This window comes from Ictidomys tridecemlineatus, chromosome 6, assembly GCF_052094955.1.
Source record: "Ictidomys tridecemlineatus isolate mIctTri1 chromosome 6, mIctTri1.hap1, whole genome shotgun sequence".
Classification (NCBI taxonomy): Eukaryota; Metazoa; Chordata; class Mammalia; order Rodentia; family Sciuridae; genus Ictidomys; species Ictidomys tridecemlineatus.
The window spans coordinates 136,077,570-136,097,670 of NC_135482.1; the positions used below are offsets into that span (position 1 = coordinate 136,077,570).

A 20,101-nucleotide genomic window follows, 5' to 3' on the forward strand; every position below is an offset into this window, starting at 1 on the left:
GGTAATGATATCCATCTCATTCCACCATCCTTTTTACCGCCTTACCCCATCCCTTTCCCTCCCTCCCCTTTGCCCTATCTAGAGTTTGTCTAATCTTCTCATGCTCCCCCTCCCAATCCCACTATGAATCAGCCTCCTTAAATCAGAGAAAACATTCAACATTTGGTTTGGGGGGATTGGCTACCTTCACTTAGCATTATCTTCTCCAACTCCATCCATTTACCTGCAAATTCCATGATTTTATTCTCTTTTGTTGCTGAATAATATTCCATCGTGTATATATACCACATTTTCTTTATCCATTCATCTACTGAAGGGCATCTAGTTTGGTTCCAATTTAGGTATTGTGAAATGTATTGCGGTAAACATTGATGTGATTTTGTCCATGTAGTATGCCGTTTTTAAGTCCTTATAAGTATAGACCAAGGAGAGGGATAGCTGGGTCAAATGATGGTTCTATTCCCAGGTTTCCAAGGAGTCTCCATACTGCTTTCCATATCTGCTGCACCAATTTGCAGTCCCACCAGAAGTGTATGAGTGTGCCTTTTTCTGAATATTCTTGCCAACATTTATTGTTGTCTGTCTTCATAATAGCTGCTATTCTGACTGGAGTGAGATGATATCTTAGAGTAGCTTTGATTTGCATTTCTCTAATTGCTAGAGATGTTGAACATTTTTTCATATATTTGTTGATTGATTGTATATCACCTTCTGAGAAGTGTCTGTTCATGTCCTTGGCCCATTTATTGATTGGGTTATTTAGTGGTTTTGGTGTTTAGGTTTTTGAGTTCTTTATATACCCTAGAGATTAGTGCTCTATCTGATGGTGAAAATTTTTTCCCAAGCTGTAGACTCTATTCACCTCACTGATTGTTTCTTTTGCTGAGAAGCAGCTTTTTAGTTTGAATCCATCCCATTTATTAATTCTTGATTTTAATTCTTGCACTATAGGAGTCTTAAAGGTATATTTAAAGTCAGTGACAAAGAATTAAGTGTTCTATAGAAATTTAGTTGAAAATCTGAATCTGAAATACAAATAAAGAAGCATAATTACAGTTATCTTATATTAGACAAAGGTGCCAATAACATACATTGGCAACAAGAAGAGGCTGTCTTGTCACTGATTTCAAATATACCGAGTTTTGTTTTTCTATAAAATGGAAATTTGGTGTATTGTCAGGGTTCTCCTGAGAAAAGAACTGAGAGGATGTGTGTATAGTCAGAAAAAGAGAAAAAAATATATTTATTTTAAGGAACTAGGTCATATGATTAAGGAATCTAGCTAGCACAGGTAAGACCTACAGAGTAGACCAGCAGGCTAGAAACCCAAGGAAAAGGCCCATCCACTTTGGGAGGGTAGTCTGCTTGACTCAAACACTACATATTCAAATGTTAATCTCATCTAACATACATTCAAGAAACAACTGAAAGAATGTTTGATCAGATATCTGGTATTACTTCCTGGCCAAGTCTACCCAGAACATTAACCACCACACTTTATAATCCAAACATCTCCACAAGGTAATATTGTCCTTTTTAATTTATTTCTTTTTTTCCAATCTCTTTCTTTTAAGACTTTAAAAGCATATATATTCTTGGCCTCATGGGAAAGTTCATACTTATGTATCTCCATAAATGGCATGCTTCATAAATGACCTTTGAACTGCTCAATGTCATTTTCAGTTGGAGCCAAGAAATGCTAGTTACTACTGTCTTGTGTTTTGGGATTTTCATAGCCATGTTCCTGGAATGTGGTTCAAGAATTTTTGGAGAAATTTATTTTTATATCACATAGTCTTTCTCTGAGATATATACTCTAGTAATAATATTTTCAAATTTTTTATTTCTTCAAAGGTTATCATTTATTATTTCAGACATTTTTATTATCTTATAATTCTTAAAACAATTAAATTTTGTTACATGCTTCTAAAACTTCAATTTTTCTCATTTAAAAAAAAATCATTTTCACCTATTAATAATAACTTATTCTAAAACTTTCTAATCATCTTTGCCTTTTGATAATAATTATATTTGATTAATCAATGCATTAAATTGCTTTTTCATCTATGACACCTGTCAATTACATCAAATACAATTCATCTTGCACTGAAACATCCATAATACTTTTTGGCATACCAACACACATTCTTTAACAAATCAATCTTCAGAATTGTCTGCGTCCAGTCTTGCCACACTGCAGCCTGGGGAATATCTTGTGGAGTCAAGCACTACATGTGCATGAGAATTGGCTTCTTGGACATCCCTAGAATTCTTGGAAAGCAAATGCTATAAATACAGTGAAACTGAGAGTGAGAAGAGGTTATCTATACCAAACTTCTCATCTGCACATGAGTCAAGTGAACCCTGAGAAGGAACAACAGAGACTGACCCCAGGTATGGGCTCTAAGTCTCAGGACCAGAGTCAGGGATTCATGTGGCATCCTTCTGTTTCTGAGTTGAAGAAGCAGGTAAGTGAAGTAGATGGTACTATACTCTCTTTAGAGTGGCGATCATGTTCCTCTTAGAAAACATGTGTAGAGTCAACTTTACAACAACTTCTCTTACTTAGAAACAAAACAATAATAATAATGTCAGTGTAAAAGGTAGAAAACATAGTAGCTAAACTCTCTCCTGCCAGTGTTTTGCTAATTACATATGGTTCTCATGCCTCAGTTTCCTCTTCAGAGAAAGGAAACTAATGAGTAAGACCTCATTAGGTTCTCTCTGGCATTTATCAGCTAATACAAATAATGGTCATATAATATCTACATAAAAACGCAAGCCAAGTGTGGATTAGCTGCTTTCAGAATTAGATCATTCCATATAAGAAGCTAGACTATTCCAATGTGAAAAAATAGACTACTCTATGTGAATTTTTACAGAATTTCCATTTTAAACTACTTCACGTGAATTTCCATACTAATTACACTTACTTCCAAATAAACTTCTCCAGAGGCAAAAAGAAAAAGTGATGAGTATAGGATATATCTTGTTATATACACACATACATGCCTACAGAGAAAGACTCTTCAGTTTGACCTATAAATAGATACATTTTAAAAAAATATTTATTTTTTAGGTGTAGATGGACACAACACAATGCCTTTTTATTTTTATATGGTGCTGAGCCACAATCCCAGCCCCTAAATGGATACTTTTTAACATTAGATATTTTAGTGGATCCCCAAGTTCTATAGATAAGTATCTTGCATGTATCATAAATAAATATCACAATTATACTACAACTGGTGGTGACCATTATTCCACGAGTCTCATGTGATGAAATCATAAAAACTCCACTAGAACATGATGATTTGAAAAATGCAATCACAAAGAGTGGGTGGGTCCCATTATTGTAAGCATTGTAGTTATTTGCCTTAACTCCAGTGATCTTCACCCACTCTTGACTCCAGTCATTCCCTCTCCTGTCCACACTCTGCTTAGGTGTTAAGGACTGAATTATGCCCAGCCCCATTCGTATGTGAAGCCAAGGTATATCCCCATATGACTGCATTCGGATCTAGGGTCTTTAAAGTGGTACTTGAGGTTAAATGAGGCATAAGGACGGGCTCCTAATGCAATATGACTGGTATCCTTATAGAGGAAGAGGAAGAGACCCAGGGTGCATGTGAATAGGGAAAAGGACCACGTAAGGACCCAGCAAGACCAGGAGTGAGGCCTTGGGAGAAACCAACCCTGTTGGCACCTTAATCTTCAACATCTAGCTTCCAGAACTATCAGAAGATAATTTGGGGTTGTTTAAACAACCCAGGATATGGTGTTTTGTTATGGCAGCCCTGGTAGACCCGTATACTGGGCATGACCTTTAAAACAAGAAAGTCCAAACCCCTCTTTTACCAAGACGGCCAATCCTTCCAGCTTCCTGCTCTTTCATTCCCCTTCCTTACTCACTCATCTCTTTAAGAGTTCCAGCCCCTGAATATCATTTTTTTTTCTCACTTTGGTCTTTCTGTTCAAACATCTCCAGCTTGTTCACAGGAGAGGTTCAATCAGTAGGAAGTCTGTGCATCTTCCAAGTGACAGTTCACACCCATGTTAGAAAACAGGTTAAGGGTGAAACCCGTAGCTATGGCATTGAACAGAATCTGACCATTATTCTTCACTTACCCTGCTTCACGCTTTCCACCGACTGCACCTGCCTTCCAAAACCCCACCCCTAAATTGGTAGCACCATTTCACTTCTCCTCTCTAGCATTTATTCGGCCAAATACTACAGAGGAAAATCAAACGAGTTTAATTCCATACCACCACAGACTCCCCGCTGCCCGTGTTTCTGTTCAGTTTCCTTTCCCATTTTCCTCAATTTCAAACATTTCCCTTCCTCCTTCAAACTCTGTGTTATTGCACTCTTCAGGTTTCAGCAAATGACTTGGCCTCCTGCTTCACTGGGAAAATCCAGGGCATCACGATTCGCCTTCCTCACCACATTTGAGGAAGGAAACTTGTCCATTGCATCCCTGCTCCCTGAAGGACATTTTAAAAAATCATGTGTTCCCTTCTGTCTTCTGTCTTGCTAAGTTTTAAAATATCTTGGTTTGATCCTATCCCAAACAAAGTCTTCCTTTCCATTAATAAAAAAACAAAACAAATGAATGAGGAGAAAAAAACCTTTAAACCTGCATCTGCTTCCAATAACCATCCTCATTCCTTCAGTCTATTCCAAAGGAAGACATCTGCGCTACGTCTCCTCATTTCCTCACACATCTCCCCAACGCCTTCTACTCTAACCTGACATCGAACCCACCTAATGTACCAGGGGTTAGCAAGCCTTTCCTGAAAGGTCTTCTTAGGGTTTTCTAGCCATACATACAGCTTCTGCTCTAGCCACTCTGCTTCTTTGTAGTGTGACGATAGATGTACACAAGACATAAATATTGGTTGTATTCCAATAAATTGGAAGGCCACTGAAATTTCAATTTAGTATAATTTTTATCGATGGTGAACTAGTGATTTATCTTTTGTGGTTTTTTTTTTCCAACCATCTAACAATTCACACACATTTGTTTAAAAAATTTTCTGGCTTGGACCATAGTAAAACAAAATGGCAGGCCAGATTTGGCCCATTGGGTAGTAGTTTTCTAACCCATCCACTAAAACTCTTCTTTCCAACCAATGATCTCCACGTTACATACAAATGAACAGGTGTTTCTACTATTCCTGTTTCACTTGATGCTTCTCCATAAGTATCCTCTGGGTCACTCCTTCTTGAAGCTCTTCTCTTCCATATATACCCTTCTCTGTGATTCCTTTTCCTCTGATGTGAACATTTTTTCTTCCTTTTCCTCTTAAGGTACCTCTATTCCAGCTGCCCTTTAATGTCAGTGCCCCCAACCTCTCTTCTCTTTCAAAATACTTTCTCTCATTGGTGACTTTATCTCCACTCAGGGCATGATGCATATGCTGATCTCTCCCATCTTTGACTCTTGATTTCTATTCTGAGCTCTAGACACAAATATAATTGATAGTTCTTCCCAGATGTGACAAAAGCAATTGAATGGAACTTTTCCTAGACCAAAGCTAGCACATTTCCACAAAAAAAAAAAAAAAAATTCAAGGATGAACAAACTTTTCCTCCATTTGTCCATATCTGAAAGAAAAAAAAATGAATAAGTTGTCCTACCTAGATACCAAGATATTTCCATTCATTCTCTCTTCCTCTTTCTCCTTCTCTTTTTAACTCTCTCTCTTCTTCTCCACCCCCCCTTCCTCACACACACACACACACACACACACACACACTCACCAGGACTGATGAATTCATCTCCTTTCACCTCTGCTTACTCTGTCTGCATTTCTCTGTTCTCCTCTACACTCCAACAGGCTAACCTCTACTTACTGCAGCATCCAGAGCTCCTTCTCTGTGGCTTTCCATTGGATTTAGTTTCTGGTAATAGGCCTAGTGGCATGGTTCCCCAGATGCCAGCTGTGCAGCCAGCCTGGTCCCAGCAGAGAAGGGTGGAGAGGGCAGAGTGTTTGCTGGGTGGATCAGACAGTGTAGGCAGCAAGCACAGCCCTCAGCCTACCTGGAGCCCGCCATGCAGGCTAGATGGTCCTGAGGTGCTTTTTTGGAAGATTAGCTTATTTCACATAGCAAAAGTCATAAAGTCATTCATTTTTAAGGCTGAGTAATATTCCATTGTGGGTATATACCACATTTTAAAAATCCATTCATCTGTTGAACAGCACCTAGGTTGGTTCCATAGCTTAGCTATTTGAACTGAGCTTTTATAAACATTGATGTGGCTGCATCACTGTAGTATGCTGATTTTAACTCCTTTGGCTACACACCAAGAAGTGGTATAACAAGGTCAAATGGTGGTTCCATTCCTAGTTTTCTGAGGAATCACCAAACTGCTTTCCAGAGTGGTTGCACCAATTTACAGTCTCACCAGCAATGTATGAGTATACTCTTTTCTCCATATTCTCCCCAACATTTATGTTACTTGTATTCTTGATTGTTGCCATTCGGACTGGAGTGAGATGAAATCTCAGTATAGTTTTAATTTGCATTTCTCTAGTTGCTGGAGATATTGAATATTTTCTCATATATTTGTTGACCATTTATATTTCTTCTTCTGTGAAGTGACTGTTCAGTTCCTTTGCCCATTTATTGATTGGGCTCTTTGGTTTTTTTTTTTTTTTTTGGTGTTAAGTTTCTATTCTTCAGTAAATCTTACTCTTACCCTCACTCATTCTGGTCTCTGGATTTCATTCTTTGAATTCTTGAGACAAGAATAAAGAAAGAAGAAGTTGATGATGAGCTGCTGGGACCTGCTGCAACACTGAAGGTCACAGCCCATTCTTGAGAACTGCGACGCTTCTTGGCTGCAGAGGCCTGCAGCTTGTGCAAACCCCACCTGCCAGCAGAAGCCGTGACTCAAGTTTCGTCTCAATACACCAGTTTCACTAGAGTAGTATCTGCTCTCTACTATTTTGGATCCTTGAGTGCTTCACCATCTTCTTTGATTTCCTTCACCCTGTCCACACCCCTAGAAATGATTCTTTCAATAAACTCTCTTCAGTTAAGTCCTTGGAAAGTTCCATCTGTTTCCTGCCAAAATTCTGACTGAAAGACCAGCTAAATTCACATTCCTGGGTCCAGCCCATTCCCATCCATTCCAGGATACCACACTGGATTAATACAGCCTGGTTACAAATCCAACTGTGGCTCTTTAGTGACCTAGAGTCACTTTCAAGTTGAAGTCTGTATCCTTTAGCTCAACTCACAAAGCCCTCCACATATATGGGTCTAACCTTAGTTTCCGTGTTACTCTTTTTTTTTTTTTTAATAAACAAAACTATTTGCTGTTCCTCAAACAAACCAGCTATTCATACCCTCTTCCTTTGCACTGTTTTCTCTTCATGGAATTCTTTACTTTCTCTCTTCAGCTAGCCAACTCTTGTTCAAAATTCAGTTCAAATTCTCTTCCTACAGCTTCTAGTCCTCATTTAAATGCCCAACCAATATGTGGGGGGGGGGCGGGTTGTGGGAACATACATGTACGCATGTACCTATCATATTTCTATCTTCTTCAATAGTCATTATGGGTTAATGTTTGTCTCCTCCCTAGAGTGAAACATGGTGCAGACAGGGGTATGCCTTGTTTTAGTTTGTCAATTCTAGTTGTAAAGCTGAGAAGCTGACTGGGCTATCCCTTCCCTCCTCTTAGTGGAGACAAAAAAAGAAAGAGTTCTCTCTTCTTTTCCACTCTTTTCTTTAGGGTCACTATTCAAAATGCTCCTAAATATCTCAAATCTTTAAAAAGCACCCTCTATCCTCTGTGTTGTTTTCCACACTGGTAAAATGATCTTGGCCATTCTTTGCAGCCAGAGTCTAAGAAACTGTAAACAAAGACACCTCTGGTAGCCACGTTCTCAGCAGTCTCATTGCCTTCTCTTGCATGGAGTAGTGGCAAGGCACGTGACTGAGAATGGGTGTCTGAGAGAAAGAAGATATTTACAATGGAATTCAGCAGCCCAGAGATGCACCAGACATGCATTTCTTCGTTCCTGGCTCTAGGAATATAATAGGATGTTTATAAGATATTTGTATGATATTTGCTCAATTTGGAAAGAATAGAAAGTTCTTGGGAGACAAGCAGTCATAAGGTTCCTTAAAAGGACACTTCATTTATCCTGGTCAACACCCTGTTCCTCCTCTGGGCTCCTAAACTTAAGAGAGAGACAGAGACAAAAACAGAGAAATAGAGAAATCGACATTCACCATTAATATATTTTTCTCATTTTCTTAATAACGAGTTTTGTTGTCCAAATGTTCCACTTTTTATATGAAGAGTATTGGCTCCAACATCAGATTCTTCCTCCTCAGGTAAAAGGGTCAGGTGCCAGGGTGGTGCAGAATTCCAGCCATCGACCTATAACTTTCCCTTTCTTAAAGCCCCTAAGTTCTCAAATGACGCGCATGGCTCTGGTTGGCAGATCACCATGGTAATAAGCATGGCATAAATAACCAGAGTTCAAGACAGAAAAAAAAAATCTAACAATGCAAATGAATAATTAGGAAGTAAGGATTAAGAGCACTAACTCCATTTTAATTGCTGGAAATAAATAGACTTGTAGATTTGCCCTCGCTTGAATCTGTGGGTACTTGTCCTCTTTGCCTAGAAATAATAAGAACAAAATGAGTCATAGAAAGGAAAATGGATGTATTGATTCAAACCCAGTTTTTAAAATAAGGAAGATGGCCTGAAGAGTTCCAGGGGAAATAAGCCATTCCCATAGAACAGCACCTTCCATAAAAACCTAAATTTAAAAGAATGATCAAAAACAAAAACATTTTTTTTAAAGAAAAAAGTCTCCCAACAGGTTAGAGTTAAAAATAAAACTAGGGACTAAAGTGGAGTTAAACATGCCTAATCAATGGTTAACAATGTTTTGTCAGTTCAGCCATCACAGTATTAATGTAGAGAAAGTCTTTTCTTTCAATATTTTGGCCAGAATCCTGATAAAGAACCAACAGGGGCTTTCACACAGCACCTTAAAAGCCTGTCTTATCCTTGGGGCTTCTGCAGCCAATGAAAGTTTGTCACGATGATGTAATGCTCCTGAGTTGTGTTTCAGCACCGAGTATGTGGTCACCGGCTATCATGCCTGAGAGCTAGGTAAGTTTCTGGATCATATCTTTCTTTCCAGCCTGTTCCCCTGCTTAACCTAATTTCAGCAGAGAGGTCATTTGTTTCTAGTCTATTTTACAATCTCTGAACAGTTTTTTTTTTTTTAAACGTGGGCTGGGTTATTATAGAATTGTAAAGACAGCTGGTAAACAAAATGATGGGATCTTAGAGTCAATTTTCCTCTGTTATTAGTATGAAGGCTTTTACTCCTCAGCAATTTATCATCACTTCAGAGGAAAAGAGCAGCAAACAGGGCTGTGTTTTATTTGCTAAGAAAGCTCTAGTCATTTAGCAAACAACTTTGACTAGAAAGGTATTTTTCAGGGAGATGGAAAAGATTTATTTTTAAAGGTTGACACTGAATTTGACTGATATCATTAAGTGAGTCCTACTGAACTGTAAACAGTGGAATAAAGTTTCAATGTTTATTATAAATAAATAATGTGTAGGTCTTGCCCTCTCAGAGTTTAAACCTGCAGAGAGAGAGAGAGAGAGAGAGAGAGAGAGCGCTCACACGGATTATTATTTTCTGGTTTTGATTAAGTTAAAACAATCTATAAAGGGAAAAAAAAAAGGCTAAAGATTTGGTGACTCTCAGAAGCCTAACTGCTGTATGGTGTTATAATGGACAAAAGTTAAGTAGAACTATGTAAGCCAGTTCCAATATATGGATGTGAAGATGCTTGAATATATAAGCAACTTTTTAAAAATTGACAGTATTTTAAAAATATGACCTAGGTAACCACTATAACCTAGGGAAATGTAGCTCTTTATTTTCCATGATGCCTCTATAGATGTGGAGATTTGAAAGAACTGTTATTGGATATCAGTCACGCTGTGTATATTGCAGGGACATGAAGCCCAGAAAGCAATTCTCCAAATAATTCAAGATTTAGAAAACAACATCCTCAAAACTGTCACTAGGGAAAAGAAGCTGTGGGAGGAGGGGCATTGTAGTAAGGCAAGCCCCACCATGCTGACAGAACTTCAGACTGTTCTTCCCCTCTCAGCTTACCTCTGACCCAATGGGCATAGACCCTGAGACGGGCATCTGAAATACAAGTGGGACCATAATCTGCTGTAATCCTTGTGGCAGGCACCAGATGCTAAGTGTTGTAGCATTTCTAATAAGATCACTTTTTTCATGTTTTAGGGACTTTAAAGCCTAATGGGTAGTAATGCATGTGTTTTTATAAAAACTTCTCAACTTTCTAACTCAAAAGTTACTCTCAGCTGAGTTTATGGAGAATACAGTCGGTTTCCACTGTGTGTTCATTCCCTGTACATCACAGGGAAATTGGCCGTTTCCTTCCCTTGCTTGCTTCCTGGATGGTTAATAGAAATTACCCTCCTCTCTTCATTCCTAGGCTAAGCCATTTTTTCCCTCAAATTAATAATTTTGATCCCAAATAGCTTACATTCTAAAGTAAACCCTATTTTAATTTTAAAACATGAGTCAGTATAAGGAAAACATGACTCCTCGGTTGCCTCTTTTGACCACAATCTTTCATGTCATCACTTTGGTGCACTCGTTGGTAGTAACACGGAGACTTCAGAGGTAAAACACTCCATCGCCATCACCTCCTGGGCTTTGCTTTCTGCATCAAAAGTTCTGAACATGGTGACAGCATGTTTACAACAAGAGCTGCAAAGTACTGCTCTAGAATTGAGTGAGTGGGTACCCGCTCCAAGGCATAGTGGTGCAAGCCTGTAATCCCAGCAGCGAGGGAGGCTGAGGCAGGAGGATCAAAAGTTGGAGGCCAAACTCAGTCATTTCGTGAGCCCCTGTATTAAAATAAAAAATAATAAAAAGGATGGCTTGATGTGTAAGCACCCTTGGGTTCAATCCCAGTACCAAAATAAATAAATAAATAAATAACCTTCCCAACAAAGGATAATAATAGTATGGATAAGAAGAACCATTCGAAGAACATAAGATGACCTGGCTTTCTGATACAGAATTTATTTGCCGTGGGGTCCTTGGTCTACACGGAAAGCCCAAGTGCATATCACACAGCTGCTGAGCAGCTTGCTGTGGCTCATCAGCCCGGGACTCCCAGTGCCCCCAGTGCCCAGCTGGAAGCAGGAAGGGGATCAGAGTGGAGTAAGGCTCAACTCATTAGTCCGTCTAGTTGGCCTTCAGAGAGGAGGAGGAGGAATCTGCTTGTATTTCCACTTAATCTAGGAAATCTCTTTGATCCTCACTCTGAGATGCAATTGTGCAGGAAAAATGGGGAATTTTGTAAACAGTATTTTATAAGGAAAATACTGTTTAAGGAAAAATCTTTGGGCATGATCTCAGCCCAAAGGGACAAATAACACCTGCTGTGATTACTCCTGAGGACAGAGTGGGGCTCAGAAAAGACAATCCAAGGTAGATCTCTTTGTCCTTGTGAGGTCAGAAGGTCACAGACCAATTCCTCAATTCCTAAAATCAGAAGTATATATGCATCTGAGAGATAACCTAGAGGATTTGTAGGTTGGCAAAAATCTGGAAACCTAGAAAATAATTATTTGTCAGGGAAAAATCTCTTGTTGTACTCTACCATATGTCATAAGTAAAAGTCATTCTGTTCTAATAATTTTCCTAAATATTGTTTGTCTTTTAAAGGTATTTTTAAAGATTGTAGTCTTTTTAAATATTATTTATATACTTCACTTTCTATTTCACTCAAAAGTATTTTTTCATTAAGTAACAGGATCTTGCATAAATAGAAGTGGTTTGTGCTCATTTCGTTTTTTACCCATTTATACAATGGAAACGTAAACATGCTGGGGCCACCATTAGAAGGAAAAAAATGATAAGCCCAGCCCTGTGGCACATACCTGTAATCCCAGCAGCTCAGGAGGCTGAGGCAGGAGGATTGCGAATTTGAGGCCAGTCTCAGCAACTTAGTGAGGCCCTAAATAACCCAGCAAGACCCTATCTCTAAATAAAATAGAAAAAAGTTTTGGGGATGTGGCTCAGTGGTTAAACAACTTTGGTTCAATCCCAGTATCAAAAAAAAAAAAAAAAGAAGAAGAAGAAGAAGGAAAAATGATAGTAGGAAAGATAAAAGTAGTTAGCTAGCCATGTCCCCCCGGTTTGAATAGTTTACTCCTCAGATTCATAGAAATATGGCTGCGGGAGCATGTGAGAAGGGAGGATAGGAGTTCATAGCTATGTTGGATTTTAATTCCAAGTGGAGCTTAATGGGACACCTGATATGTGCCAAGCACAAGATGAGATGCTAGGGACGCATGAGAGTGGAAGCCACCATTTCTATATGCACAGCTTTCAGGTATCCTTGAGTTGCTAAAGTTTAAAGTATAGAATGGGCATTGGTCCAGCCCAGAAAAGCAGAACTATGATAAAAGGAAACGTGACCACACCTCTGTTTGCCAAGGATAGCTCCACCCCATGCCCCTTGTCCTGGGATGATTTTCAGTAGCCTTTCTGTTCATTTTCAAAAGTGTCCTAGCATAGCTCTTAGAAACAGGGGGCCACAGGAAGCTTTAAAATATGGAGTTGAAGACGAGGACCATTAACCCAGGCAAGAAAATTATGAGGCTCATGATCATGGTGACAGAGAGGAGGAAACAGCACCCATTCCCCACGTTCTTTTAGAAACAGCAGCCTCACCTCCTGTGGGGGAGTTTCTCCTCTCACTTTGCCCGATATCTCTGTGTCCAGTGAATACCAAGCCCAGAGGTATGTGACCCGTGAATCTATGGGACACTCTTCTAAAACTCAACCCCTGGGAATAGTGATGAGAACAGAGAAGATACAGGAAAGCTTGGAGTCACTCACTCTAGAGGTGACGATGGACAGAGCCAGTCATTGGCACTATGGGGACCCCATAACATCATGATCCCTGTCATTTCTGATGCAAGTTTCTCCAGACCGTCTCTTATTCTATAAGTTTCCTCATAGGCTTCCAATAAATGCTCTTTTGATTTAAACTTGCCAGACTTCAGTTTCTGCTGCTCACAGCCATATAACCCACACTGATCCCGTTGTCCATACATTATATTTCCATAGGGAGGGGAAGAAGAAAGGAAAAGTGAGGTGGGACACATCCAGCACTCTTTCTCGCTCTGTATCTTAACCATTGCTCCTGTAAGCAAACTCCAGACCATAATCTCCCTCTATCAATCACTTTAATATAGTTCTTAAAATGCGGCTTCTAGCGCACTGCTTATTTTCCATTCATCACATAAGAATACACGGAAACAGATTTGCTTGGATGATTGCTTGAAGTGGATTTGCTAAGATGATTGTTGGTATAGAATCTGGAGGTCTTATTTCTGCCACTGATGGTCCAGTAGCCCAGGATTTCTGTTTCTTGGCTTCTTCTGATGGTTCCAATACTACACAGGGACTGCAAAAAAAACAAAAGGCTAAGATTTAATTTAAAACCAGCCAAACCCAAACACACTTCACAGATAGACCTTTCCTTGGAGGTTATGTGTCAGTGAAAGTAATACGTGTGGGTGACCAGGAGTCAGTCTTTAATTTGGCATGGTTCTCCTTTAAACCATTCAAGGTTGGAAAGATGCCTCTGCAGTGGCAGCACGCAGGAGCAGGGCGGTCACCTCACCCTGGCTCACACTCCTGCTCCAGGTAGAGGGAACAAACAGAAATTGGGGAGGGCAGGACTACACCGTGCAATTGGTTGGATTTTGATGCAGCATTCACTCTCGAGTCCTGAAATATGGGATGCAGGAGTCTCCACACATGCTCCCTGCTGCAGTTCTTGAAAGGCAGGAACAAATTTAAACTGGGTTTTGTGAAAACAAATGACATCATTCCTGCATACTCTAAAAAGCTGCAGCCCCAATGGAACATTTTCCCGTTTTTTTTTTTTTTTTTCCTCCTTTGCTCTTTATGTGTCTGACTGCAGGGCTTCAGGTTTTTATGCTGCACGTTTAACTGGCTAAATCTTGCAGGGAATAACCTTTCATCACTTGCCTGTAAAAATAATAAAATCCAAGAAGAAAATAAGAGGCATGTAAAAGTTCATTTAAAATCACATTGAATCTCCATGTGGCTGTTATCTGAAAACGTGACCACACATGGGAAGAATTCTAGTGATCTGAAGGAAACAAGAGCAAAATGCTGCATTGGGGACCGTCATCGTGGAAATTATGACACTGACTGATCTGGGGGTGGCCTTTTTAGTACAGAGTTCAGAGCTGGTGACGAGGAGGACTAGGATTTCCATTTAGGGTGTTTTGTTTTGTTTTGTTTTCTTCCCTGAGTTCACATTGTTAACAGCAAAAGTAATCCGGGGTCTGGTATATTTAAGACAGTCAGCTAAGAGCTACACTGAAATACTGTTCTAGATGTGCTCTTCCTCACTGCTGAATTCTACAAAATAATAATAATAATAATTAATAATAATAAAAGTTAGATAAGTGAGGAAGCCTTTTTTAAAAAACAAAGCAGTTAGCTGGCCTGTGGATAACTACTTGAGAAACTAGTCACTTCAAAATGCAGCAGTGAATCTTCAACACACCCAACCTGCAGAAATTCTCTCATCATGATACCATTTGCTTAATCATTGTCCTAAACCACAGGATGTCAGAGGGCACTCCCTATGTGTCCATGGCCATCTGTAAGGGCAACTGCATGGGCAGACTTATCTGATTTTCTCAATCCCATCCCAGGAACTCAGGCCTAACTGTTAGTTTTCCATAAGCCAGTGCAAAGAGCTAATTCTGAAAACTGGTTTTCTTTATTGATCTTGATTATTAACATCTTTTCAATTCAATTTTCCTCAATGTTATTATCAGATGCCAAAAAGACCATGAATCTCAAACCACTAAAATGCATTTTATATAAAATGAGGTGACTATCAGATGACTTCTAGACCAAGGTATGGGCATGATTCCTTTTACTCCTCAAACTTTCAGTGAGAAGCAGAAGCAAAGTGATAGGGGCCTTTCTCTCTGAAATGAAAACTGTCCAGGGAGAGTCCTAAAGTAATATGAAGAAACAAATCCATAGGTCCAGCCCCATACCCACTCCCTACGAATGTAAGATTTATCTTTGTTCTTGATCCTTACTTCCATAAAGTCACTTTGACCTTCAAACCTTAGCCATCATATTTGAAAATCTACTCTTGTTTCTACCACGATGGATTAAATAATAGTTACTATGTAAAACCAAAAAAAAAAAAATTCACATATCAAGAACACTTTAAGTGGGCTGGGCATGGTGGTGCATACCTGTAATCCCAGCTGCTGGGGAGGCTGAGGCAAGAGGATGACCAGTTCAAGGCCAACCTCAGCAACTTAGCAAGACCCTGTCTCAAAATATAAAGCAAAAAAAGAGTTGTGATAGAGTTCAGTGTTAAAGTGCCTCAGGGTTCAATCCATAAGGCAAATAAATAAAAATTAATTCTAAAAATTTAAAAAAATAAAAGTGTACCTTGATAGGAATACCTCTTTTCAAATAAAATCTTCTTTCACTATTATCCTCCTCCATCATTTCACATGCTGCCCTTCTTAATTCATTGCTTCCCTAAAAACAAGTCATGCTCACTGGTCTTTCCAGTGAACTCTCACCCAGTAATTTCCTTGATCGGTTTCAACCTGTGTTTCCTTTGGCTTCAACACCAAAAGCTCCCTCTACCTCCTCTCTGTTCTTTTTTATCATTATTATTAGCACATAATAACCAGGCGTGTTTATGGGTTACAGGGTGATGTTTGAACTTGTGTCTACATTGTGTAATAATCAAATCCAGGTAGTCCGCATGCCCATCACCTCATTTACATTTCCTTGTGGTTAGAGTTTCAAATTTTTCTCTTCTAGCTGTTTTGAAATATCTAATACACTACTGTTAAACAGAGTCACCCTGCTGTGCAATAAGAACAACCAGAAACCATTCCTCCAATCTAATTGTAACTGTGCACACGGAACAATCTGTCCCTATCCACCCCCACTTCTTCTACCCTCTCCAGCCTCTGGCAACCACTCTTCTATACTCTACTTTTATGAGATCAACAACTTTAGATTCCACACAAGTGAGGTCATGTAGTATTTGTTTGATGTGCCTAGCTTATTGCACTTAGCATAATATCTACCAGGTTCGTTTGTGTTGCTGCAAAAAAAAAAAAAGGTAGGATTTTATTCTTTTTACTATCAAATAGTATTTCACTTATAGGTCTGATATTTTGTGTGCACATTTAACCATGGTGAACACAGGTTGATTCCCTGTCTTGGCTATTGTGAATAGTGCTGCAATAAACATAACAGTACAGACATCTTTCCAACGTACTGATCTCGCTTCCCTTAAATATATATCCAGGAGTGGGATTGATGGATAAGATTGTTCTGTTTTCATCTTTTTGAGGAAGCTGCACACTGTTTTCCAGTATGGCAGGACCTCATACATTCCACATTCCTGTTCATGTGTCTGAAGCCCTTGAAACTGGGTAGTATTTATTGTCAACTACTTTGGCTAATTTCTGTCTGTCACGGTCCTGTCCTTACCCACTACACTGCCTTGTCTGTCCCGGTTGGATATTCGGCTCTGAGACTGCTTCATCTCTAATCTTTGAACAAACACATAGAGAGATCCCTCATGAAACTGAATTCTTGTGAAGCCCTTTGAGCACAGAAGTCCTGATTTCAATCAGTCATGTAAAAGATGTGCTTCCATACCAGCCAGCAATCTCCTTCATTAAGAGCCGAGATATATTTAAAACAGAGCCAAAGGTTTCCCTATTTTCCCTGTGTTTCTGCATTTTAAAAAAAATATATTTATTTTTTAGTTGTAGATGGACGTAATATCTTTATTTCATTTTTATGTGATGCTCAGGTTTGAACCCAGTGCCTCCATATGCTAGGCAAGCACTCTTCCACTGAGCCACAATCCCAGCTCCTCTGCATTTTTTTTATATTTTAAGCATAAAATTATTTTTATAGAGCTCTAAACTTTCAAAGAATTCAGGACATTATACTTCTCGGTCTTCTGTAACTTCACAAACTACCACTTGCCGATAAAATCTTGCCATTTTCTCCTCTCTTCTTTTTCCCTATTTCCAACTCCCACATGCGTCTGAAATCTGCATATAAACACTGCTATCCAATAGATCTTGCTGCAATGAGAGAAATGTTCTGGGTCTGCACAGTTCAATACAGAAACCATTAGCTGTACGTAGTTACTGAGCAGCTGAAACATATATATTAATAGCTGAGGAACTAAATTGTTAGCTTTCAAAAAGGAATTTTTAATGAAAAAAAATATTTCCCTCACTAAACACCAAAGAGTGGATGATACCTGACTGATTTTATAATCTTCACCTGTATGCGTGTGGAAACACATGTCCTTTTGCTTTCGTGGACACGCAATTTATTATACCCAATGCAAAACTATGTTGACAGCTAATACTCAGGGGTCCATGGTGGGAGGCCTGTCAGTAATGTGATGGAACCAGGACTTCATGTTTACCTGGATCCAGAATCTTCTTCCTTGGCTCAGCTAATACAACAGTAGCACATATTTCATTTCATTCCTCTTGCCCATACTGTAGACATATTTATAAGCCATCATTTCCAGATGGTAAGATCCAGAAGAGGAGGAGACAGTAACAGAGATTTTGATCATCTGAATTCTAAAGTACCACAATGTCTTATTGCATAAAATGTAACTTCTCCCATTTTCAGTGTTTATTATCACCTGTGACCAGGTGACATTGCTTGAAAATTAACATTGTTCTTAGTCATACTGTGGAGAAATATAAAATTTCAAGCTTATCCAAATGAATTCACTCAACTTAAAATGTGTTTAAGGTACTAATACAGAATTTTTTTAATCCTTAAATTTTTTTATCTTTATAATCTTTCTGTATCAGAGGTCATACCAAAGTTTTATTTATACTTTCCTCTTGGTATTTTTAGGTAGGATTCATTTTCTACTACTCTACATATCCGGTCTACACAAAGTTGTTAAAATGACACTTCACCAGTGACTAGAATGTTTGCCCCCAGCTAGACAAAATTTGTCAAAAGCCCAGAGGGCAAAATACAGTTGCCCACAGTTCCCTGGTGCCTACAGAGACACTTGGTTTTGCATTTCCTATCCCACAGATTACTAGTTTGAGATAATCCCTTAACAAAACAAATTGAAAATACAGCAACTATCCTACTCAGGAGAATCATAATACACAGTAACATATTAAAGGTTCTGAGAAGTCTAGTGATGAAGAAATCCGTTGGCTTTTTAAACTCAGTGTTTCTCTGTGTACTCAGGCCTTGAAACACTTGATTTTCTCACATGATGTCTCTAAATAGCCCCGGGAGTTAGTGCTACAGGAAATACACTTTGAGAAATCCTGTCTAGGCATTGAGCTATTCCTAGGGATCAATTTCCTGTTCCCAGATATTCTGAAATATTCCATATCTCAACATGTTTAACAGATACAGAAATCCTGTAGGACCGCTAGAATACCAGGTCGGTCTAGGTTTGAGAGGTTTCCAGGAAGTTGATGAGATTAAAAAAAAAAAAAAAAAGAAGGATTTCTGCCATGTGTTCTGAGCCCCCCTTGAGAACTTTTCTAAGAGTTTACAGTTGGTTTACCAAGACGCTTCAAACATATTTGGGATCATGATTGCTCAACAAGCTACAGATTTGCCATGAACTGAAGCTGCAATTAGCTATATGATTACTCCCTACATCAGTAGGCTCTTACAGACAAGAGTTCCCTGCTGAAAATACCTAGGGAGTCTGTTTCAAATCGCTCCCTGGACAGGATAACACACAGCAGTTTGCATCACTTGCCTTGAATTTAGCTTGATTTCTTTGAGAGTGAAGGAATGAGCTCTCTCCTACAATGATTGATCCAAGAAAAGTACCTAGGTAAGGATCTCCCATGAAATTCCTACATGGTGAAAATGAAAAACATCTTTAAAAATCAAAAAGGCATCATTAAAATAGCTTCACCTGAGGGGCAAGATAGCTTCATGGGATCTTCAAAATAAATAATAATAAGTGAAAATGAAAGGATTTACAAGCTGTCCAGATGTTAGAGTTTTACAGTTCTGAGTTATGTTTTATCTACCTAATCACTGTTATCTCCAACCACCTAAATATGTGACTCTTACAGAGATCACCTTTATCTGCCCCATAAATTCTTCTCTAGGAATGATCCCTATGTATGCTTTTAATCTATATTTAAGAAGCAATTGATGTCAGGCTATGGCAGCAAATTGCATGAGACAGTAACATACAGAAGATAAATGCTGGAGTAGGAAAGAGGTAGGTTTAAATCCCTGCTATAACAATTATAAATTTGTAATCATGCTGTGTAACTTCTCTGAATGCCAGTTTCTCCACCTATGAAATAGGCATTATAGCAACTACAACAAATGATAGTTGAGGGAATCAGATGAGGTATTATATGAAAAGTATTTAAAACCAGTCCTGAAAAATATAATTAAAATATGCTGGGACATGAAGATTTGCATGGTAAGCGATTAGGAATGCTTACTAGGTGTAGGAATGCTTTCAGAATTATTTTTCTCTGCATATAATTTCTAGAGTATAATATTTAAGTATCCATTTCTTTACACTATATATTATATTGATTCCATTCCTGTATTAAACAAATGTGGGGTGGGTCACTAAGGATCAAGAAATAAGGAAAAATCCACACCACTGAGAGGTCACAATCGAGTTGGATTCACAATCACAAATACACAGCATGTTGACACATCCCAACTACTCATAAATACAAGGATGTTCTGGGAGAGGTGTGATCACAGTGGTTTGAGAGGATGAGAAATGAGTGGCAAATTCTGCCCAGTAGCCAGGCACAGTGGCATATGCCTATAATCCCAGCGGCTCGGGAGGCTGAGGCAGGAGAATCAAAAGTTCAAGACCAGCCTCAGCAATTTAGCAAGGCCCTAAGCAACTCATTCTGACCCTGTCTCTAAATAAAATGCAAATAAAGGGCTGAAG

General features: G+C 38.9%; 1 long non-coding RNA gene across 1 annotated transcript in view; it reads right to left on the reverse strand.

Moving 5' to 3' along the window:
• Nucleotides 1-13,278: 13,278 nt before the first annotated feature.
• The window catches only part of LOC120888422 (uncharacterized), a 92,823-nt gene continuing 86,000 nt past the window's right edge, over nt 13,279-20,101 (reverse strand). Inside the window, exon 3 of the long non-coding RNA XR_005732055.2 lies at nt 13,279-13,516. This is a non-coding gene — a long non-coding RNA (uncharacterized LOC120888422). The remainder of the gene's footprint in view (nt 13,517-20,101) is intronic.